At 49.5% G+C, this 24,986-nt stretch overlaps 1 protein-coding gene across 1 annotated transcript in view; it reads right to left on the bottom strand.

The window, feature by feature from the left end:
* Positions 1-24,986, bottom strand: part of CDH12 (cadherin 12) — a 785,724-nt gene that overhangs the window by 195,673 nt on the left and 565,065 nt on the right. The window lies entirely within an intron of this gene.

Raw genomic sequence — 24,986 nt, 5'->3', positions numbered from 1 at the left:
GAAAACAAGTGAGAAGGGCAGTCGTCTCAGGAGACACTGTGCATGAAGCCCGCCCTCAGCTCTGAGCTGACACTAAAAGGTCTTGGTTCAGACAAAGGCGATGTGCTTCAAGCAAGGCCATCTGTGGCCTAGCCTGTTGGCATTTTCTTGTAGAAGCACAGATGTCCTGGGGAGCCTTGCTACCCCTATGTCCTGGTGACAAGCAGGCATGGGAAGGTGTCAGCCAGGCCAGGAGCTTGTGGGCAAGAGGAGGGGATGGGGCAGCTCAGCCGCCTCCTGTGCCACACATGCCAAGTCTGGCAGTGTCAGCATCCCAGAGAAGGAGAACTTCTATCCCTGCCTTCTGGAGGAGAGGAGGGGAAGAGTGTTGGGGGAGGTGTGAGATTAGCAGACACTGCTTGCCGGGGAAGATGGTACTGGGGTCCCCTTCTCTTCCTCCTCCCGGCAAGCTCCTATGCAGGGGATTGGGGTATCCCACCTCACTGCGATTGATAAGGAATGGATGCTGCCCGAGAGTGCCAACATGACCATGTGCCTTATGCACCATTGTCATGTGGTTCCATGACCCCAGCCTCCTTAATGGTGGCTTGTCGTGGGAAAGTGTCCACCACAGAGTCAGGAGTAAGGCAGGCTTGTCCTGGATCCTTGTGAGAAGGAGCACGGGTCTTGTGTGATGGCCTCATGCAGCTGGGTGCTCCGGACTAGCACTCCACATACACAGGCTGTTGTGAGAGCCGCAAGCTGAGAAAGCCAAGTGAGGTCCGTGCAGCCCCTTACTGCCTGCTGTCTCCCCTGCATGTAGATAGGGAAAGTTATGGAACTCACCTGACGTGCCTTCTCTGGCTTCGTCCGAACCCTGGGAAACTTCCTGGGAAGGGGATACCAGCTCCAGGGAGATGGCTGGTGGGCATGGTGTTTTTGCTGGCCTCATCCTCATCATCCTGGTCCCCACAGCCCCTTCCTTCTGGTGACTAGTCCCAGGATGCCATCCAGCTGCTCATAATAGCAGCAGGTCAGGGGTGCTGCTCCAGAGCGGGAACTTTGTTCCCTGGCCTTGGTGTAGGCCTGCCACAGTTCTTCGATTTTCATGTGCACCTGGTTTAGTGTGTGAGTGCCCTTCTGGGCCAGGCTGGGGCGGGGTTAGACTCCTCTCCCCACAACTCTATGAGATCCAGGATCTCTGAACCAGTCCAGGATGGGGCCCTCTCTCATGACTGGCCACAAGCTTCAGAGCTGGCTGCAGGCGAGCTTGTAGCTGTGGGGGGCTTGGGGAGAGTGCTGGGGTTTCCCATAGTAGCTGGTCAGGCAGAGCAGGGTGCTGCTGTGTGGCACAGTGCTCACAGGGCTTGCATTGTGCCACAAGCCTTTTACCTTCTGACTGCAGCTTTAAACCCTGCAGGAGAAGGGAAACTATAGTGCTTTGAGGGGAGAGGCCACTAGGGCAGCTGTGAGCAGCCCTGGAGGCCAATTATTTCAAATAAGCACAGCTCAGCATCCAGACTCACCCTATTTTGAAATATCAATTTCAAACTAGGCATTATTCCTCGTAGAATGAGGGGTTATTTTGCTATAGCAAGCCCATTTTGAAATAATTTCAAAATAATGCGCTTGCTGTGTGGATTTCCAAATAACATGAGTTATTTCAAAGTAACTCTGTAGTATAGCCAAGCTCTTACTGAATGAAAGGTCTTTATGATTGGTTGATAGAATGCTATTACTATTGAGGGTGTCTGGATTACAAAGTAGCCTACCAGATGGGGGTGGGCATTATGACTCTTTCTTGGGAACAATGTTAGCCTTCACTTTGCTTTGCAATTTAACAATAGATGAATCCCAGTCTCTGAGCCCTGTTGAAGCATTCTTTACTACTGTCAGAAATACCAAGTTTGCTTCTCCATGGAGACAATATCTATGTCATCTTGTTTTATTCGGTTGAGGATCAGCTCCTACATAATACTGAGATATATTTAAAGTGAGTGCACATGTTTATTATTCAAGATTTAAGACACAGTGAATAAGGAAATGGAAAGAGAAATGTTACATACAAAACATAATCAATACATGCTTTCTAGCAACTAAAACTTATCAGTTACCATCTGTTAAAGAGCAGTCTAGTCTCACCAAGGCCGCCTTGCTGCATTTTGGCTAGGATCCCATTCTCATAAATGTAATCACACTACTTGAATACTTTCTCAGATGCAGACTAAAGGAGGGCCTTTTTCTCTCCCCATAGATTTCCCAAAGGCATTGTTTCTCAACATGACCCCTCTGCTTGTTTATTTCCTGTTGTGGTCATTCCAGTAGCAACGTATGTGAGGGGCACATGCTTGCAGATGGCATGGGTGGAAAGGGCGGGGCCAGCCAGAAGCTGGTGAGGGAACTAACGAGGGACTTACCAACTACACGAGGGGTCTCTCTCCATACTCACCAGTAGCAGTGGGGGAAGTGCAGCAAGGCAGCCCCAGCTGTTTTGCTCTTGTCACCACACAGGACCTCCTGTGCACTCCCCATTCGGAAGCAGTGATATGGTCAGGGGAGCAAAGCAACTGGGGCCATCTTGCACCGCTTTCCCTGCCACTGCCAGTAAGTGTGTGGGGGGAGGGGAACCCCTGCTACTGGCACGGGCCCCACTAGTCTCTGGGGCCACACTGGTTGGGGGAAAAGGAGGAGTAGGGCTGAAGCAAGGGTGCCCTGACAGGTCTCCCCTGACCAGTCACCTCTAGCTAATTCCATGTTGACGTCACAGTTTCATGTTAACTGTACGCAAACAGGATTTTCATTTTTGCTCGTGACAATGCTCTCTCTATCTATCTATCTATCTATCTATCTATCTATCTATCTATCTATCTATCTATCTATCTATCTATCTGTCTGTCTGTCTATCTGTCTATCTGTCTATCTACCGTGTGTGTGTCTGTCTGCGAGATCATTTGTTCAAGAACTCCTCCTAATTAAGAGCTAGGGTCACCACATTTGGTATGAAGCTGCCTTTTCTCATAACTTAAACCACGGTAAGGGTTTGATTGTGCCAGGACAGCTGGAAGCCCCAGGAAAAGGACATCCCTGCTGTTTCAAGGGATGCAATATGAGAGTGGCCACTGGGACCAGTGAGCCTGCAGGGGAGAGCCATCCTGCAAAGTGACCACTTGGGGTAGCTGTACCACCAAGGGAGGGGCCAACAGGTCTGAGGCTCTGACATCTTGCCTGCCAGCTCACCGAATAAATAGACCTCCTGAGCTAAACTGTTTCCCCCCCACTCCTGGCCCTTGACTATAATGTCGGGGGGGGGGGGTGATAAAATAAGTCCCCTGGCAGTGGGGTGGCTTGGGATGAGAGAAATGTTCCCTGGCATCTGCAGGGGGGGTTGGGAGGTAGAGAACAGATCCCTGGCACCTAAGGTGGGGCTGGGGAGAGAGAAGAGGTCCCTGGTGCCTGGAGGGCCTTGGGGGGAGAGAAAATAGACCCCTGGAAGAGTGGGGGTATTGGGGGGAGAGAACAGGACCCTGGTGGTGGTGAGAACCTGAGGGAGACAGAACCTGCCCTTGGCAGGTGGGGAGATCTGGAGTGGGGGGGGGGAGAGAAAATGCCCCAGTGGGCATGGGAGGGTTCAACAATTACTCTCACCCGCCTCCCCCCCCCCCCCCCCGCATCCACAACCTCCTGAAACCCCATCTCTGCCCTAAAGAACCCAGGGAACACCATGTGAATCTGCTGGTAGGCTATAATATAAATTTTAAGTTGGTTTCTGTATCAGGGTGAGATATAGATTTCAGGATAGCACAATGAATCTATAGCATAAGGAAGTTAGGCTTATAAGCTTTAGCAAAGGTATATTGAGCAACAGTGACCCTATTTTTTTGGACAGGGTAAGATATTATTTTGCAATGTATACTTTTGCTGAGATTTTGTTTAAAACACTGACAAGTGTTTGCTAGGAGACAGTTGATGCCAGTTTGGGGAATTTTTGGAACATTAGCAAATGCATAACCACAGCATTACCATAGTAACCAATTGATGTATATGCTAAGAAATTAGGGATAATTAATATAGAAATCTATAGGCTAAGGACATGCCAACATTATTTGGGTAAGGAATTTAGGTATCATATACATATATAGTAGCCCAGTGTCTGTGCCTCTGTAACGCTGAAATGCTGGCTGTTCCCTCTGAGCGGCACTTTTGCCTGAGTCACGTCCTTCACCTCCCGTCGTGGTGCTTGGCTGACTTCTGCACCGCTCATCTGGGCTGCCGCAGGGGAGCAAGCAGTGAAAGTGGCCGTTTGGGCGCCGCAGTCCCCATGCAGCACACCTGAGTGCCATGGTGAGAGGGTAAGGGGGCAGGGCCTGGCTGTGTACATCACTACCCCACCCCCCCTTCGCACCTCCCTTCGCCTCCCGCCATGGCGCTCAGCTGACTTAAGCACCGCTCAGCTGGGCTGCCACGGAGGAGCCCATATGGCCGCTTGCGCCGCTTGCTCCCCTGCGGCAGCCCAGCTGAGTGGTGCAGAAGTCAGCCGAGAGCCGCGGCAGGAGGCAAAGGGGGGTGGGGCAGTGACGTACATGGCCAAGGGGCGGGGACTGGACGAACATGCATCCCCGCCAAAGACAGTGGAGAGAGAGTGAGAGGCAGGAAAGGGAGAAGAGAAAGAGAGAGACGGAGAGAGAGGCAAAAGGCGGAGGAGAGCTGAGAGAGAGGGTACGTCTACACTACAGCGCTAATTCGAACTAACTTAGTTCGAATTAGTTAATTCGAACTAAGCTAATTCGAACTAACGCAGCTAGACCTAAAAACTAGTTCAAATTAGTGTTTTGTTAATTCGAACTAGCACGTCCACACTGATTGGACACAGGGTTGCGTTGTGTGGCTGCTGTCTGAGGCTATCTGAGGCTCGTGCTTAAAGGGAACCCCCCGGACAGCCGGTTCTCAGCTTTTCCTGCTTGCTTGCCAACCTCGCCGAGGGACAGCAAAGCGTTGGTCTCTGTGCCCGTCTGTGTCGGTGCTTCCCTTCGGGGACGCCGCCGCAGGTGGCAACATGGAGCCACGGCTCGCCCTGCACCTTCTGGTGCACTTTCTGGACTTGCTGCTGCAAGCCTGCCACCAATGGCTCGAGGCTGCCTGGCACCTCCTGGTGCACGTCAGCCCCCTGCCTCTCCACCTGGCCGCCCTGGGGGCCGTGGAGGAGCCACGGTGGCGCACCGGCATGCCCCGCCACATCTGGCGTCTGGACACCAGCAGCGACAGGTGGGACCGCATCATCCTGGAGCACTGGGAAGACCGACAGTGGACCCAGAACTTCAGGATGAGGAGGGACACCTTCCTGGAGCTGTGCGAGTGGCTCGCCCCTGCTCTGCGCAGAAGGGACACTCGCATGAGGCCCGCCATCCCCCTCCAGAAGTGGGTGGCCATCGCCCTCTGGAAGCTCTCCACGCCGGACAGCTACCGATCCGTCGGGAACCAGTTCGGTGTGGGGAGATCCACCGTCGGAGCGGTACTCACGCAAGTATGGCACTCGTCGGACACTGCGCCGGAGGGGGAGGAGGGCTGCGAGGAGGGGATGGGCCGCCCCAGGGACAAAGGGAGGGCGGGAGGAGGCGAAAGCGCCCCGCACCGGAGGGGTCGGTCTGTCCTGGCCGTACTACATGCCGCCAGGGGGGTTGCTTCCGGGAGTGGGGCGCGGGGCACTGCCAGGGCACGAACGCTCCCAGCCCCCCGGGCGCCCCACTGATTGGCGCTTTGCTGTGTCTCTCTCCGCAGGTGGTCAAGGCCATCAACTGGGTGCTGCTCCGCAGGGTGGTCCGCCTCGCCGACCCGGACGCCGTCATCCGGGGATTCGGCGCCCTCGGTTTCCCCAACTGCGGGGGGGCCATCGACGGGACGCACATCCCCATCCGTGCCCCGGAACACCAGGCGTCCCGGTACGTCAACCGCAAGGGGTACTTCTCTGTGATCCTGCAGGCCGTGTGTGACCACCGGGGACAGTTCACGGACATTAATGTGGGCTGGTCCGGCAAAGCACACGACGCCCGGGTGTACCACAACTCCTCCGTGTGCCAGCGGCTGCAGGACGGGACCTTCTTCCCCAACTGCCACATCAGGGTCGGGGACGTGGACATGCCCGTCTGCCTGGTGGGGGATGCCGCCTACCCACTGCAGCCGTGGCCGATGAAGCCCTACACGGGGCACCTCAATCCCTCCCGCCAGGCCTTCAATGTCAGGGTGACCAGGGCCCGCATCGTGGTGGAGGGGGCCTTCGGGCGACTGAAAGCCCGCTTTCGATGCCTCCTCACCCGTCTGGACCTGGCCGAGCACAACATCCCTCCCGTGGTGGCAGCATGTTGTGTGCTCCACAATTTATGTGAGAGAAAGGGGGAGGCTTTTCTGCCAGCCTGGATGGCTGAGGCTGACCGCATGGCTGGCCACTACGGTCAGCCCAGCACCGCCGCCGTCCGGGAAGCCCAGCGGGGGGCCGTCCGGATCCGGGAAGCCCTGCGGGAGAGCTTCCTGGTGGAGGAGGAGGACTGACCTCTTCCTTGCATGCCCCACTGGGGCCTTCTTCCACCCAACCCCCCTTCCCCTTTCCCCTCCCTACCTACTGTCAAATAAAGACACCTGTTTTTCAAACAAAAACGTCTTTTTATTTTACATAACTGGGGTGGGGGGAAGGAGGAAGAAGGGTGGGAGAGGGGAAGGGGAAACCTGGGACGAGGGAGCAGGAAGGGGAGGGAAGGGAGGAAGGGAAAGGAAAGCTCAGGGGTGGAAGTCTGGCTGCCTCTCCCGTCTCGCAACACTGCAGGTCCGGGGGCATTCGTGGGGAATGGTTGTGGAGGGTGGGGCAGGAGGGACAGGGGGTGTGGAGGAAGCAGGAGTGGGAGCAGGAGGGGGAGCAGGAGGAGAAGCTGGGGGAGCAGGAGGAATTGGGAAGTGGTCCAGCAGGCTCTGGAGGTGGCCTTGCAGGGCACGGCCCTGCTCCTCCAGTGCCTCCAAACTCCTCCGGCGCAGCCTCAGGTCCTCCTGGACCCAGTGGTCCTGGATACGGATCTGTTGCTCCAGGAACCGGAGGTGCCGCCTCTGGTACTCCTCTTGGTTCCTGGCTCTCCTGCTGGCCTGGGCGCGGGCGGCTGCTGCAGGCGGGGTGGTGCGCCCTGCAGTCCCTGGTGCTGTGGCTGTGGTGCAACAAGAACAGCGGTCAATTACCCCAGGGGCCCAGGTGTGTGAAACCCAGCTCTCCTCTGCAAGGCCAGGGCCCCTGCAGGATCCCCAGCTGCTGCTCCGTGGTGGGCAAGGCCCAGGCGCACGGTCCCAGGGCTCCCTCTCGCCCCAGCCCCCCGTACACATAAGGGGAGCACGATGGTACTCACATGTGGACGCCTCCCCGGCCTCGGACGACACAGGCGAGCAGCTCTGTGGGGTGCCTTGGGGGTCCCGGGTCCTGGGCAGGCTGCCAGCAGGCTCTTTGCTCTCGGAGCCCCCCTCTTCCTACTCCTCAGTCTCTTGCAGTGGTCCCTCTGCCCCGGGGTCTATCACGTCCCGGGGGGCAGGGACGGCATGAGCCACCAGGAGGTGGTCCAGGGTGTGGAAGTGGGGGCACTCCTCCGGGTCGGCCCCTGGCAGGCAGGCCCGGGAGTAGGACTGCCGCAGGTCCTTGATTTTGCAGCGCACCTGCTCCCGGCTGCGCTGGTGGCCCCTGGCGGCCAGGCTGGCAGCCATGCGGCTGTAGACAGCCGTGTTCCTGTGGCTAGTGCGGAGATCGTGGACATTGGAGGCTTCCCCCCAAACCTCGATGAGGTCCACGATCTCTGCACTCGACCACACGGGTGCCCGCCTCTTGCGGCCCCGGTCAGAGTCCTGGGAGCTGCCAGGCTGGTCCCGGGAAGAGGGGGAGGGTTGGGTGGCATCGGGTGGCTGGCTCATGGGTGTCAGGTGCAGGGTGTGCTGGCACGGGTGCTGGCAGCCTTGCAACTGGCACAAACTGTGTAGCCAGCCCATGGCCCTTTAAGGGCTCTGGGGCCGGGAGGGGGGCAGTAGAGTTTGCCTGGTGTTGGCCAGAGTGGCCACCAGGGCAAGCTGGGAAGGGCTAGCCTCCCACTAGTTCGAATTAAGGGTCTACACAGCTCTTAATTCGAACTAGTAAATTCGAACTAGCCTTAATCCTCGTGGAATGAGGATTACCTAGTTCGAACTAAGCACTCCGTTAGTTCGAATTAAATTCGAACTAACGGAGCGCTAGTGTAGCGCCTATGAAAGTTAGTTCGAACTAACGTCCGTTAGTTCGAACTAACTTTGTAGTGTAGACATAGCCAGAGGGAGGAGTAGGAAGAGGAGAGAAAGAGAGAGAGAGACGGAGCAAGAGACCGGAGGCTCAGGACAGAAGACCGACGTGAAGGAGAGACCTGGAAATCCCGTCTTATGATGGGCTAGTTGGCTAGTGTGGGAAGAAGAAGCATGCATGAATTTTCTGAAGTCTCATGACAGCCATTGTAGCCTATAATTGGCCCAGCAATGTAGACTGATGAGAACTCAACCATTGGACTCACTTTCCATGACAGAGATAAAATTGGATCCCATTGGACCACTATCTATCTATGCTTTACACCTGAAAGACCTTTCCTATCTGAGTGTGCTTAAAACCCACTTCATTCCAATCCCCTTTTTAAAAAATATTTTCTCTATTAATACTAATCCCCGAAACAAAGGCCAGATTCCTCAGGGTATGTCTACACTACCCTCCTAGTTCGAACTAGGAGGGTAATTGTAGGCATAACCGCACTTGCAAATGAAGCCCGGGATTTGAATTTCCCGGGCTTCATTTGCATAAGCGGGGCGCCGCCATTTTTAAAACCCTGCTGGTTCGAACCCCGTAAAATGAGGAGTAACGGTAGTTTGAACTAGGAAGCCTAGTTCGAACTACCTAGTTCGTGCCCCGTGTAGCCGCGCGGCACGGGGTTCGAACCGGCGGGGTTTTAAAAATGGCGGCTCCCCGCTTATGCAAATGAAGCCCGGGAAATTCAAATCCCGGGCTTCATTTGCAAGTGCGGTATGCCTACATTACCCCGCTAGTTCGAACTAGTGGGGTAGTGTAGACATACCCTCACTGTCTTACACCTTGTGCAGTCATTTACACCGTGGTACAGGGAGTGTAAATTGGCTCTAAACTGTTGCCCTTGGGATTTGGTATTGTTTCGAACCCTCTTGGTACTGATGTAAATAACTACATCTGGTGCACAGGGACAGAGAATCAAGCCCTAAGACTTAATATTCCACTTAAAGAAAATGTGACATTCATATCACTCATCAACTTTACCTTCTCCTTGAAATCAAGGGTGTTGTGTGTCTGAACTCTATTCTATGTTTCACTTTGATTATAAACACCTTGGTACAGTGACTGTCTTTTCCTGCAATCTGTAGGTGAGTCTACAGCCCATGTAAACAGATCTGAGCTTGTTTTGATCTAGCTAGGTAGCATAGATGGTGACACAGGCAAGCTGCACCCATCCAGAACCATATGAACATACACAAGGTGATAGCCATGTTGTTCTGACTTCACTGCTATTGTTACTCCAGATAACCTTGTATGTCTACATATGCTGCAATAAGACCTCCTAAATGCAATATAGACATATGCTATGTTTAAAATAGTGCTAAGAACCAGGTCAGTCAGTGCTCAATAAATGATAAATAACAATGGTCTAAGGCTATTTTCTAGTGGAATGATGTGCTCATCACAGAAACCACAGCTGTTGTTGGCAATTTCAGCTATGGAGAAAGGGGAATTTTCATTTTGTGGATTCTTGATGTTTTGTTTTGTATAGAAACAAAATATTAACATTGTGGAATTTCCAGCAAAATGGAGCTATCCTTGGTCCTCCCCAAGCTGCCTGCTGGGCAGGGAGCCTCTGGCTTTCTTAAGGACTAGCTGACTGCCTTGATGCCCGGCCAGCCTACAGTTCTGCTAGCCAACCAGTTCAGCAACAAGCAAACCAGCCAGTTCCCTATCTGGGTGAACTGCCTGACTCTTCAGCTTCTCAGACAACTGGCTAGTCCATGGATAGGGTGTCCAGTTCATCTGCCAGGTTTGTCAGGCAGCTGGCAAGCTGGAAAGCCAGTTGGGCTACTAGCCAACCTGTCTGGTTTTCCTGCCAGACCAACTGCTTACTAGCTGGCTAGACAGCTGGTGGGATGGCAGGAACCCAGAAAAGTTATCCAACCAGTCTGCCTTCCTGATTTTCATCAAAAGTTTATACACAACCAAAAAGTTCCTTTTGAATATTTTGATTTAGTTGAAACATTGTTTCCCAATAATTTTTCCAATTGTCCTGTTAGAAATATTTTGTTCAGCTCTATTGGCAAGCTTATTGGCCTAGGACTGAACAGGAACAGAATTTAAACTTTCTTCTCATCCTTTCAACTTTCACCACAGGACTAAGGCACTGGGGCTGGGCAGCACAAGGGAAATTTGCATTGCTTCTATCTACATTGTACTTTATCTGTGGCGCAACAGAGAACTTCTGTGCACTGAAGTTCACAGACAGGCACACCTAGTCATGCCACTTAAGTAGATTGTACTTTCATCTTCCCTCCTTATGGATCTTAAAACATTATTTGACATTTCATTTGTCTAAAAGACTACTTTTGGCTTCAACACCTGAGCTGCATATTGTAAAATTCTTACAGCCCATAAACAGGAGAGAATTTGACATTTTCAACATGTTTGTGATCAGTGATTTTCCTCTTTAAATTCTTATAAGCCAACATCTTCTGATCATTTTATTGCCACTTTGAATCTTCTTGGAGTTATTTCTACATCCAGAATTAAAGTCATTAATCATGTTTGGTTTGCTGATTCCCATTTGCTTAACAATCTTGAGAACATTTTGCCTTCTGCTCTGTCCTTTTCTAGTGCTGCTGATGACTCGGATTGATTCATGCAATCCATCAGTGTCCGGTTCTTTGGACCAGCTTTCGGTAATGCTGCAGATGGTTCATATCTGTCCTTACTCTTTGGTGTTTGCTGCAGAATTATATGTTTCAAAATGGGGATTAGGTAAGGTGGAGTGAAAATGTGCTTAGTGCCTATGTTCTATATCTAATATAATCAGTTTAAATCTCAGCTTGTTATCATTATCCACAATGTCTTTATGGGTATGTCTACACTACAGCGCTAATTCAAACTAACTTATTTCGAATTAGTTAATTCGAAATAAGCTAATTCGAAATAACGCCTCTAGACCCAAAAACTAATTCGAATTAGCATTATGCTAATTTGAAATAGCGCGTCCACACTGATTGGACGCTGGGTCGCATTTAAGGGCAGCTGAAACCGGTTCCAGCAGGGCATCAGGTCAGTAGTTGCTTTGTGTGGCTGCTGTCTGAGGCTATCTGAGGCTTGTGCTTAAAGGGACCCCCCTGGACAGCTGGTTCTCAGCTTTTTCGCTTGCTTGCCTACCTCGCCGAGGGACAGCAAAGTGTTTTCCTCTCTGCCTCCCTGTGTCAGTGGTTCCCATTGGGGCCGCTGCCGCAGTTGGCACCATGGAGCCAGAGCTCACCCTGGGCATGCTGCTCCAGTTTTTGGACTTGCTGCTGCAAGCCTGCCAGTACTGGCTGGACGCTGCCTGGCACCATCTGGTGCACGTCAGCCCCCTGCCTTTCCCCCGGCCTTCCTGGGGGCCGTGGAGGAGCCGCAGCAGTGCCCAGACACCAGTGTGCCCCGCCACATCTGGCATCTGGACACCAGCAGCGACTGGTGGGACCGCATCATCCTGGAGCGCTGGGGAGACCAACAGTGGACCCAGAACTTCAGGATGAAGAAGGACACCTTCCTGGAGCTGTGCGAGTGGCTCGCCCCTGCTCTGCGCAGAAGGGACACTCGCATGAGGCCCGCCATTCCCCTCCAGAAGCGTGTGGCCATCGCCCTGTGGAAGCTCTCCACACCGGACAGCTACCGATCCATCGAAAACCAGTTCGGCGTGGGGAGATCCACCGTCGGAGCAGTGCTCATGCAGGTACGGCACTCACTGGCCACTGGGCCAGGGGATAGGGGGCCTGCAAGGAGGGGATGGGTCACCCCAGGGAAAACGGGGGGGAGGAGACGAAAGCGCCCCACACAGGAGGGTTCAGTCTGTCCCGGCTGTACTACATGCTGCCTGCGGCGGCCAGAATCTCAGCGGGGGTTGCTTCCGGGAGTGGGGCGTGGGGCAGTGCCAGGGAACGAACACTCCCAGCCACCTGGGCGTCCCAGTTATTTGCGGTTTGCTGTTTCTCTCTACAGGTGGTCAAGGTCATCAACCGGGTGCTGTTCCGCAGGGTGGTCCGCCTCACTGACCCGGACGCAGTCATCCAGAGGTTCGGTGCCCTCGGCTTCCCCAACTGCGGGGGGGCCATCGACGGGACGCACATCCCTATCCGTGCCCCGGAACACTAGGCTCCCAGTACATCAACCGCAAGGGGTACTTCTCCGTCCTCCTGCAGGCCGTGTCTGACCACCGGGGCCAGTTCACGGACAGTTCACGGGCTGGGTGGCAGCGGGTGGGTGGCTCATGCCGTTCCAGGTGCAGGGTCTGCTGGCTGGGTGCTGGCAGGCTTACAACTGGCACAAGCACTGTAGCCAGACCGTGGGTCTTTAAGGGCTCCGGGGCCGTGAGGGGGGCAGAAGAGTTTCCCTGGTTTGGCCCAGAGTGGCCACCAGGGCAAGCTGGGAAGGGCTAGCCTCCAACTAGTTTGATTAAGTGGCTACACAGCCCTTAATTTGAACTACTTAATTCGAACTAGGTGTTACTCCTCGTAGAATGAGGTTTACCTAGTTCGAATGAAGTGCGCCGCTATTTTGAATTAAATTTGAAATAGCGGTTTGCATGTGTAGCCCCTATTAAAGTTAATTTGAAGTAACGACTGTTAGTTCGAATTAACTTTGTAGTGTAGACATACCCTATGAGGGTACAATAACTGGGGCATGATTACTTGTCATAAACTAAGAGCTGAGTTGTGCCAATGAAGTGTTGTGTTTGATTTCTTGTGTGAGAAATATAAATAGAAGATAGTTAATAGAGGGAAAATAGCTCAGCAGCTAGAAAGCAACTTTAAAGAAAAATGATGTTCATAGTCACTCAGCCAGTAGCTGGGAAAGCAATTTTATAAAACATATTTAATGTTTACAGGCGCACAGTGGCTGGAAAAAGTAATACCTTTAAAATATGTTTAATGTTTAGAACCATATTGTGGTCAAGAGAGTAGCTCCTACTAAAAAATACATTTAATGGTTAAAGTTGTTTCATGATAAGAAAAAAAAACTTGTTAATTTTTAACATTTACTGCTTATCAGTGGCTACTAGAACAACTATTGATACAACCTGCTTTATGTTTAGAGACACTCTGTGCCTGTACAAAAATAATTCCTATACATCTCAAGGCAATACCGAAGCATTGCAATGCCTTTACCTCAACAATAGCTTCACTGACAAAAAAAAGCACTCACAACCTGTCAAGCAACTGATATGCAGCTTATCAAAAGTGCTCACCATGTCCATTCAGTTTAAAAACAACAGTTGAATCTAAGAGCCAAAATCTAGTGAAGTACACAGATGAGTTTCAAGGTATGGGTTGGAAAATCCCTTCATTTGGGGGGTGATGAAATCCAGTGTATTGGCCAAGTCATAACACTGAGAAGAGCAAAGGGCAAAGTTTGTATCTAGATTTGGATCTGAACTTCTACAAGGCTGAGGTGGTTTTCCAAGATGGGATTTTGGTTTACCACATTTCTAGTTAAACATACCCAAAGGGTGCGTCTAGACTAGAAAGATTTTGCGCAAAAGCAACCACTTTTGCGCAAAAACTTGGCAGTTGTCTACACTGGCCGCTTGAATTTGCGCAAGAGCACTGACTTTGTAATGTACAAAATCAGTGCTTCTTGCGCAAATACTTTCATTCTCCCGCTCGGGAAAAAGCCCTCTTGCGCAAGAATACTTGCTCAAGAGGGCCAGTGTACACAGGGAAGAATTGTTTTGCGCAAAAAAAGCCCTGATGGCTAAAATGGCGATCGGGGCTTTCTTGCACAAAATCGCGTCTAGACTGGCCACGGATGCTTTTGCGCAAAAGCACTTTTTGTGCAAAAGCATCCATGCCAATCTAGATGTGCTTTTGTGGAAATACTTTTAACGGAAAAACTTTTCCGTTAAAAATATTTCCGCAAAATCATGCCAGTCTAGACGCAGCCAAAGTATGTGTCCAAATATTGAAAAGGGAGGGCTCACATATCAATAGGTATACCTCATAATGCCAGGTTGGCAACTATTTGAACGTGTGTTTTTACTAAATATTGCTTTTTAAACTTTCACATTCTTCAAAACGTTATGCATTTGACATTAATTTGAAAGAAGTGTTTAATCAGGTTTCACATAGCTTTAGTTTTATCAAGTTTCCAATATATATATAGTAGCCCAGTGTCTGTGTGTCTGTAATGCCGAAATGCTGGCTTTTCCCTCTGGGCAGCGCTGTTGCCTGAAATGCTGGCGGTTCCCTCTGGGCGGCCCGTGCTGCATGGGAGTGCAGGGCCCAAACGGCCGCTTGCGCTGTTTGCTCCCCCACGATGGCCTGGCTGAGCGGCGAAGAAGTCAGCCAAGTGCCACGTCAGGCGGGGAAGGAGGGTGGAGCGGTGACGTTCACAGCCAGGGGGTGGGGCTTAGCCGTGTATGTCACCGCCCCGCCCCCCTTCGCCTCCCGCTGTGTCTCTCGGCTGACTTATGCATCGCTCAGCTGGGCTGCCACAGGGGAGCCCAAATGACTGCTTGCGCCACTTGCTCCCCCGCAGCGGCCCGGCTGAGTGGCGCAGAAGTCAGCCGAGTGCCATGGCAGGAGGCACAGGGGGGCGGGGCAGTGATGTGTGGCATGACAGTGGTTCCAGGCCCTGCCCACTGGCCGTGAATGTCACTGCCCCGCCCCTTCACCTCCCGCCGTGGTGCTTGACTGACTTCTGCGCCACTCAGCCAGGCCGCTGCATGGGAGCAAGTGGTGCAAGCGACCATTTGAGCTCCACGCTCCCCATGCAGCACGGGGAGTGCGGAGCCCAAACAGCTGTTTGGGCTCTGCGGTCCCCCAAGTGAGAGGCAGGAAGGGGAGGAGAAGAGAAAGAGACAGAGAGAGAGGCAGGAGGCAGAGGAGAGCTGAGAGAGAGGGGGAGGCAGTAGAAGGAGGAGGAGAGAGAGAGAGAGAGACCGGAGGCTTAGGAGAGAAGACCGACATGAAGGAGAGACCTGAAAATCCCGTCTTTTGAGGGGCTAATTGGCTAGTTTACAATAATTGTGTGCCAAGGATGGTTTTGCATGGATAGGCCCAGTATGTCACTCATTTTTATTTTCAGGTGGCTTCACACTGGACAGTATTATTTGCCATATTTCATGGCTTTGCTGACAATATTCTAACACACTACTTTGTTATGCTGATCATGCCAACCCCATCCCTTGGTTACCCCTTATCCCAGCACCAAATTGAAGCGCCAAGTCTTATCTTTAAGGTCTTTCATAACAGAGTTCCACTGGCCCTATGTGAACTGCTAATTCATCAGGATATCAAGCCCTACTTAATTTCACCTGCATTCTTAACCTGCACTGCCTTCCTGTCTTTTCCCCTTAAACACCTCTATGCTTTTTACTAGGTTGTTCCTTATGAATGGAGGAAACTCCCTGATAAAATCTAAACAGCCATGATCTTATATTCTGTCAAGTCTCTCCCTTCTTTACTATGAACTTTATGTAACCCACCCTGATGATCATGGGTAGGCAGCTGACAGTGACTACTGTTTTTCCATATTTTCTTTTCCCTGCTCCTTTCCTCTTTACCTCTACGTACAATTAAAAATATATAGTACATGTATATAAAAAGGTGATGGCAATTCTAAATCACATTTACTGTCCTGTATTTTGTATGCTCACCTCCACCCTTAATCTGTTTATGTTTCTAAACTGCAGGTTCTTAAGATTGGGACCTTTCTCATTAGTATTTGCAGAGCACCCTCCATAATGGGACCCTAGTCTGATTGGAATTATGGATGCTACTCTAACTAATAATATGGGCAGATAAACTAACATTTCTTTGTTAAATACTATTTTGGCTCCCTGAAATTGCCTGAACACACTGTGCTAGATGAGATAACCTTTATATTTAAAAATGATTGTAATTATGGTGTAGCATGATGAGGAAGTTCACATCAGTGAGAACGAGCTGAAGATAAAGACAAAGAGCTAACTTTTCTGGGCAGCTATATGGTAAAGAGGCATTACCCTAATTTAATAGAAATGTATAGGATGTTTATTGTAGTGTATGCTTCTGTAATTTTATCTATTGAACCTAACTTACATATCTAAACCTGGAATCCTCTGCATTTTTACTCACACTTTATTAATTAGTTTGCTTATTGATCATTGTAAGTCATCTGGACGGTCTCCATTTCTGTTCTTGGTGGGTAATTAAAACTATACCCTTAGACCAAGTTATTGCAAGAAATGAGTTTGTATGCACTATCCATCATATAAAATAGCTGGGAAGCACAGAAAAGGGAAAGAGATATGTTGTCCCACTTGTCCTGTTGTATAATGTGGACAACTTCAGACACAGCATGGCAAAGAGAATCAAAATTATTCTTGTAAAATCATATTACACAAATATTTAAATATTTATCATATTCAAGTAATAATTTTTTAAAATGCTGATCCAAGAATCTAGATGCCCTAACATGTCATTCATAATAAAATAAAATCACAGCAGCGTGGAACTATTCATTTCAAAAATCTTTTCACTCTTCCTTCATTGTGGGCAACATACCCTCAAGCCTTCTTCAAAGAACCTTATCAAACAGATGTTTGCTGAAGCAAGCTCGGGAGGGCACCAAATTTAAAACATTTATATAGATAATTAGAGTAACACGATACAGAGTCTGTACTACAGCTGTACTAAATAGAATTTTCAAGCAAAACAATAATATAAATATTTTAGGGTACCCATTTTAAATACTTATTAATTAAAAGTTGCCGAGGCATAATATTTATCTGTCACATATAGTTAATTTTAAAAAATACTTAAGCACAATTTTCTTATAAATAGACTCAATTACATATGCATATACACCCTGCCTCTGGGTATTTTTGCATCCTTTATTTGTGTGTTTCTGCATGTTTTCATTTTGATATTTTGTTTTCTGTTTGTTTGGAACTCTATAACGTAAAAACATTAAAGTCTTTAAAAATAGAGACACTTCCAAACATGTTCTTCTCTTCGAAAATAAATACATAAATAATTACTTAGTCCATTTTCAGATATTTCTTATATTTCCCTGTGGATCTTCTAGCATTGGCTTTTTTTATAGTCAGTGGGGATATGTCTAGACTACATCCCTCTGTCATCAGAGGGATGTAAATTAGACATACCGACATTGCTAATGAAGCGGGGATTTAAATATCCCGCACTTCATTAGAAAAAAATGGCCACCGCATTTTGCAGACACAGCACTTTGCTGGCAAGAAGCAGCAGTCTAGACGGGGATCGGTCGACAAGGAAAGCCTTTTCCGACTGATCCTGTAAATCTCGTTGCACGAGGCATAAGGGATCAGTCGGAAAAGGCTTTCCTTGTCAACCGATCCCCATCTAGACTGCTGCTTGTTGCTGGCAAAGTGCTGCGTCGGCAAAAACTAACGGCCATTTTTATTCTAATGAAGCGCGGGATATTTAAATCCCCGCTTCATTAGCAATTTTGGTATGTCTAATTTACATCCCTCTGGTGACAGAGGGATGTAATCTAGACAGACCCAAGATGGATAACAAGTCTGACCTTGTATGAGAAGTGTTATATTCCTGAAATATTTATTTTGAATCTAATCTTCTTTCTGTGCTCGTTGCACAATAATTTAAAACAGATACTTTGCAGTCTGCAACATTTTTTAAAAAGCAGTAGTAATAGTAACCAAACAGTTTCCCTCTGCTGAGTATTTCCCTAAGGCAGGGATGGGGAACCTGGATGCAGCCAAGGCTCAGACCCCTGCTGCCTCACTGCGGGGCTGGAAGCACACACAGTCTACTAGGGTGGGTCCTCCTAGGCTCTGGTGTGCAGTGTGAGGAAAGTCTAGGTCAAGAATGCAAGCTTTTTTCAGAAGAAGCTTTTCCAGATGAAGTCTTCCGGAAAAACTTATTTCAAAAGAGAGCATCCACACAGCAAAAGCACAATGAAAGTGATGTGCTTTTTTGAAAGATAGGACCCATTGATTGGACACTATCTCGCATTTAAGTTGTGATTAGTATGGACTGAGTAGCCACCAGGGCACCTGTATTCTTTCCTGGAGGCCTCTTCTTTCGAAAGAACTCCCTCTTTTGTGTCCACACATGCCTTTTTCCAAAAATCCATGTTATTCCTTTAACTCTTCAATTGTCCTTACTGCACAGGAATTGATTTGTTTCATGAATAAAGTGCTGTATGAATAAACACTTTTAATTTGCTGCGTAAACTACAAACTGTTAACACTGAAAAAAAAGTTACAATGTATTACACTATATACAAGGGCTGAAATGGAAAAATATCAAGGAAAAACAAAGTCCTAAATGGACACAGAACCTTGAATGATGCACTAGCTAAAAGCTGTGTCATCAGAGTTATAGAGCTGGTTTCATTTATACAACTTATTTTCAGGCTCTTCACTGCTAAATCCCACTATAGAGTAAGTTTGCTTCATTTAGGAACAGAGTAAAGTGCTTATATATTTTATCATCCACTTCATCAGAGTAGCTTCAGATGCCTAGAGCCTGCTTTAGGTCTTTTGAATAAATTGAACAGCTGTTCTGATTTACACATAGAGGCTGTCCTGTTAATGTAAAATGTTAAGGCATGGCACATATCCAGCTATTTTTAGGAGGAGAAAGTACACAAAGAAATATAATTCACAATTAAAAAAGAAGCAACTCTGGGAACAGATAACAATATTCTTCTGAAAACTACCTCATCTTCACAGATAAAGAAGTTTCCTACTAACTGAGCAGGAGAAATGACTACTAGAAATAATAGTTTTAATACTCTGGATATGAATAGAACCACAACAAAGATATTAAAGGGAGGTGAACGGTGAGTCTGAAGGACAAGATATTGCAGAAAACTGCAGCAGTTAGGAAAGTTGGATCTGATAGATGCTCTAAATCTTAACTATGGAGCAGAGTCTAAGATTGTGAAGCTCCTGAGATCTGACTTGTCCCTAGGCATATATATATAGCATACATAGCAGTGTGGTGCCCAAATTTTGTGGGGCCCTTGGCAGCTATGTGCTGCATATGCCAAGGGCCACTGTTGGGATGAGAGAGCAAGGTGCAGGCAGCCGTTCCATGCTGGGAGTCAGCCCTATCCCCTGGCTGTGGGATGTGGCTGTGGTAGAGCAGGTGCTCAGACTGAGTAAGGCACCAGGAAGCAGAAGTGTGGCCTGCCTGGGAGCTAAGTGCTGTCTGTAGCCCCTTCCAGAAAAATCATGTAGCAAAGATCAGCGTTGTTAAGGTTCATATCTTATGTGATGGATCACTTACTTTCCAAAAGACTATCAATAACTGCAGCTGAGGCTATGTCTAAACTACAAAGAAAAATCAGAAAAAGATACGCAAATTGCAGTATATCTTTTTCCGCTTTTCTTCTGAAAGACGCTTTTCCTACATTTGGCCCACCTACATGGGTCCAAATATTGGAAAAAAACCCCTCTTTTGGAACATCCCTTTTTCCTCGTAAAATGAGGTTTACAGGGATGCCAACAAAATGCATCCACTTTTCCAACGGTTTTTTTTTCGGAAAAGCGGACACGTTCCTTGGACGTGGCAGAGCTTTTTGACAAGCTTTGTAGTCTCGACATACTCTCAGAGGCCTGCAGAGTTAACATGTTTCTTTCAGCAACCAAATAGGGTTGGTACCTGGAGGTCTGGGTAAAAGCAACAGAATATACATCTCAGCAAATATAACTCAGGGAGCCTCTAAACTGGGATATTGGTTAATTGTGCTGACAACAGTTAGGCTAACACTTTGCTGCTAATCCTGTGTGTGAAGAACTCTGGGAGGCCCAGGCTGCACCCAGCTCCTCTGCCGCTCATGAGGGGATCCCACTGGCCGGACACTTCCCTTGGCTGCTTGTCTGAGGGCCAGGGGTTGAGGGAGGGGAAGCGAGCAGCATGGTCCTCAGGGCACCTTGGGGCCCCTGTGAGACTCGGCCTGCTATGCAAGCCCCACATGGTCTTGCACCTGGGACATCCCCCTCCTCTGGGCTGCGGACTGTTGGTCACTGCTCACAGAGAAGGGCACGGCCTCAGGGGCAGTGTCTGCAGGGATGACTGAACGCCTCTCCCTCTTTGTGTTCTCCACGGCCAGACGAGACGAGACTGAGGGGCAAGCCACACCAATGCAGCCACCCGCCAGAGCCTGGGGAACCTAAAGGCGAGCCAGAGTGCACGAAGACCTGATGTGCCAGCACATCAGTGTACTGTGCGAAATCCACGAGACCTTGTTGCAAAAGGTCCACACCAACTTGGAGTGGCGGGAGTGTGTCTGGGACCAATTGATGCAGCGGTGTGACACCACCATGTCATGTCCCACCTGATGTCACTGCTCCTGGTTTCCAGCCTCCTGCCCCCATGCTATGCCAATTTCCCCTCCACCTGGCCCCCGCCATTCCTCTACTCCCTCCCTAAATGATGTCCATGCCCTGTCCCCTAGCAATGCCCATGCCTCCGCCTCAAGTGATGCCTATAGCCCTTCCCTCTGCCCCAACCCTGACCCTGCTCCAGCCCCCGCCCCTCCCCCCTCCAACCCTTGTGCTCCTCGGACCCACCCAACTCTGTGGAGGTCCCTGCACTGAGGTGGCACACCTTTTCTGAATCTTTAATCAACAGAGACTGCATTTTGTTTTAAACCAAACTGGTGTGTTTATTGGGAGGTCAGAGAAAGGGCGAAGGGAGGGTCTGTGGTGGGAAGACATAGGCAGAGGTCCCTGGGGAAGAGGCTCTGGGGAGAGTTACTGGGGTCCTTGAGAGAATCTCTCCCTCAGGGCCTCCCAGATGCGCAACCCGGCCTAATCAGCCTGGTGAATGGCAGCTGTCCATGGCTGCTGGAAGGTTCCCCTCTCAAGACCAGTGTGTGCCCAGGAGGAAGGCCTCCCTCTTCCTCTCCACAATGTAGTGGAGGACACAACATGCCGCCATCAACTTGGGGATGTTGTGCTCCCTCACGTTGAGGGGGGCTGAAGAGGCACCAGAAATGTGCCTTGCGGAGGCCTAAGGTGCACTCCACCTGGATCCTGGCCCGGTTCAGGTGGGCATTAAATTTGTCCCTGCTGGGATCCAGGTGGCGGGTATAAGGCTTCATCAGCCATGGCATGAGGGGGTAGGCCACGTCTCCCATGATGCACAATGGCATCTGCACGTCTCCAACTGCTAAGTCACAGCGGGTGAAAAATGTGCCCGCCTCCAGCTTCCTGCACAGGCTAAAGTTCCTGAAGACTCAGGCATCATGTGCACTGCCTGACCACCTGACAAAAATGTCTATGAAGTGTCCCCAGTGGCCGACCAGAGCCTACACCAACATGGAGAAGTAGCCCTTTTGATTAATATACTGGGCTGCTTGATGGTCTGGTGCCCAGAAGGGGATGCGGGTCCCATTGATCACTCCCCCACAGTTTGGGAACCCCAGGACAGCAAATCCAGCCACGGTCACATACAGGTCTCCCAGGCGGATGACCCTCTGCAGGAGGAGAAAGTTGACGGCCCTCACCACCTGCAAAAAGAGACAAAGAAACTCATAAAACAGAGAATGAGAGAGGGGGTGCCTGAGCTCTGCCCTCTCCTCTCCTCTCCTCTCCTCTCCTCTCCTCTCCTCTCCTCTCCTCTCCTCTCCTCTCCTCTCCTCTCCTCTCCTCTCCTCTCCTCTCCTTCCTCAAACACCCCAGGAGCCACCTCCTATAAGGTAACCCCCCAGCACCAGGGCTATGTGAGGGCAGGACGGCACAAGCCCCCAGAGATGGGGCTTCCCCCCAACCCCACTCTACACCCCACAGCCCCCAGTCCCTCTTATGCAACACTCTCCCCTCCTCCCCCACAGGGCCTATAGCCCAAGAGTGCCTTACCTGCATGAGGAGGGCCCTGATGATGGACTTCCCCACACTGAACTGGTTGCCCACCAACCCAATAGCTGTGGTCGGTGGTGAGCTTCCAGACTGCGATGACGACCCACTTCTCCAGGGTAATGGCAGGCTGCAGATGGGTGTCACATCTCTGCAGGGCAGGGGTGAGCCAGGCACATAGCTCCAAAAAGGTGGTCTTCTGCATGCAGAAGTTTTGGAGTCACTGTTGGTCATCCCACCACTCCAGGACCAGCTGGTCCCACCAGTTGGAACTGGTGTCAAGCCTCCAAAAATGCCTCTCCACAGCAGGGTGCGGTTGCCAGAGTGGAGCAGCCGCAGCCACAGAGAAGGTCCCCAGAATGAGCTTGGGGTTCTGCAGGACCAGGAAGGTATCACATGCCCAAGGGTACTCCATGACACAAAGGAAAAGAAGAGGACAACCACAGCAGCCACTGCTAAAGTTTTGCTGTCCCTCAAAGAGGTAGCAAGCAGGCAGCAGAAGCAGAGAAACGGCTGTCTAGGGAGGTCCCTTTAAGCACGTGTCTCTGAAGGCTCCGGCACCAGCACTCGGAAGCAACTGGTGACTTAAATACCTGTCTGAAGTGGTTCCGGGTGGCCAATCAGTCTGGACGCTCTCTTTCACAAAAGCGCATTGCTTTTTTGATGCGCTTGTGTGTGTGGATGCGCTCTTTCACAAGAAGTTTTTTTGGAAAAGCTTCTTGAAAAAGAAGCCTACAGTCTAGATTTAGCCTCAGCTAGTATCTAAAGAGCATGGGTTATAGTGGTAAGGTCTGCGGAAAACATCTAATTTCTTGGCTAATCATAAATGAGAAAAAGCATATCTGGACACTGTTGCTTTCTGGGGATTTAGGGCCCGAGAATTGTAGGCACAGTGGAAATTCAAACATATGACTATTATGTCCCAGATGATTGCCCTAATCACGGAGGCTACTGGATAGTCTGGGACACATCCATGGACCGGCATCAAAAATTCCAGACTGGCTTGCTCCCAGTTGTCTTTTTGAAAAGGTAGGCATGTTCAGAATATATCTACTGGATTAGGCCCCACAGACAAGATTGTCAGACACTTAGTCTGACAATCCTGATGGCTCTTAGGCATGTCCCAGAGCTGCAAAAAGGACTATTCTTAGGATTTCAGCAGCTTTAGGCAGGCTTACTAGTGAAAACGTAGTTATATATGAGGATTTGGGTGCCTACAAAATTAGGTAGCATCAGAGCAATGGATTTTTGAATGTTAGTAGTGCCTATTTTTTGGACTTAGGCACCTAAGAGGGCAGTTATGTGCCTAAGCCCTTTGTGAATGTAGCCCACAGAGCTTAGTGAGGTATAATAGACATACTTCACCGCAGAACCTGAAGGCAGCTTTCCATGCAGTAAGTCATCTGGTTCTGTTTTATTAGTTTCTATAAAAATATATCTGTCAGTAACAGAGAAACCAAATAAAATAATTCACTGATCATGCAAATAGCGTTAGGCTACGTCTACACTGGCCCCTTTTCCGGAAGGGGCATGTAAATTTCACCAGTCGTTGTAGGGAAATCCGCGGGGGATTTAAATATCCCCCGCGGCATTTAAATAAAAATGTCCGCCGCTTTTTTCCGGCTTTTAAAAAAGCCGGAAAAGAGCGTCTACACTGGCCCCGATCCTCCGGAAAAAGTGCCCTTTTCCGGAGGCTCTTATTCCTACTTTCAAAGTAGGAATAAGAGCCTCCGGAAAAGGGCACTTTTTCCGGAGGATCGGGGCCAGTGTAGACGCTCTTTTCCGGCTTTTTTAAAAGCCGGAAAAAAGCGGCGGACATTTTTATTTAAATGCCGCGGGGGATATTTAAATCCCCCGCGGATTTCCCTACGACGACTGGTGAAATTTACATGCCCCTTCCGGAAAAGGGGCCAGTGTAGACGTAGCCTTATTGAATGATCATTTCTTTTGGTCTTTTTGTGTAAGATCATGTGTCCTCTTAACATCCATTTAAGATATGATACATCCTCTCAGAGGAATTATATTTTGCACTCACTAGAAGAATGAATTCAAAAATTTAACCCGCCCTTTCTATTGCTAATTCAACTGCATTTGCATGTTATAATTTAATGAACTTCTCTGAACCCACTTGTTAGGTTCGTATGAGAACATGATTTCTGAGTGCCTGATCATATCACATATACATATTTCACATACATCCTAGTTAATTCCATATGGCAATGTATGTAGCTGTTTAATCTATTTTTGCCCCCATGATAGTCTATCTAGCGTACATAAAATGTGATGTTTGATTAGAGGACCAGGAAAAGACCTTTCGGGTTTCAGAACTAGAAAGCCAACACAGTTGTTCATACCTGCAGTTTTAAATTAGAGCCTAGGAGGCAATGAGGATCTCAGATTTGTCAATGTACTAGAAAAAGAGGAAGCAGTTTTGAAGTGAGTGAAGACTGGGTAATAAACAGCAGTGACCAGGCACCCAAGACACTGATATTAAAAGCTACTGCCCCTGCTCCATAAATCAGAACTAAGAAAACTGTTGCTAGTGTGGGAGATAAATTGTTTCTTCTTGTTTGAATAGAAGTCCTTGTTTCTGTTCTCAGGGTGAGTGGACAGCTGAGCATGATGTGAGCATATTTTATGGCCATTTGAAAGCCAGACTGTGTTTGTTCCAGCGGATGCTCAAAATAGTGGGACCAGACACCCATCTTCTTACACCCATTGTATCAAGGCACAGGCACCCGTTATAATCAGCCTGAGCACAAAGACTGTGAATCTAGCACTGCTGTATGGAGGAGGAATAGGAGATAGGCCAATGTTGTCTTTCCTAAACAACTGAGCTGGTGCAAGGAGAGAGCACGTTACAATGTGCAA

The sequence above is a fragment of the Pelodiscus sinensis genome, chromosome 2, assembly GCF_049634645.1.
Source record: "Pelodiscus sinensis isolate JC-2024 chromosome 2, ASM4963464v1, whole genome shotgun sequence".
NCBI classification, from domain to species: domain Eukaryota; kingdom Metazoa; phylum Chordata; order Testudines; family Trionychidae; genus Pelodiscus; species Pelodiscus sinensis.
This window is presented reverse-complemented; position numbering and strand designations above follow the sequence as displayed.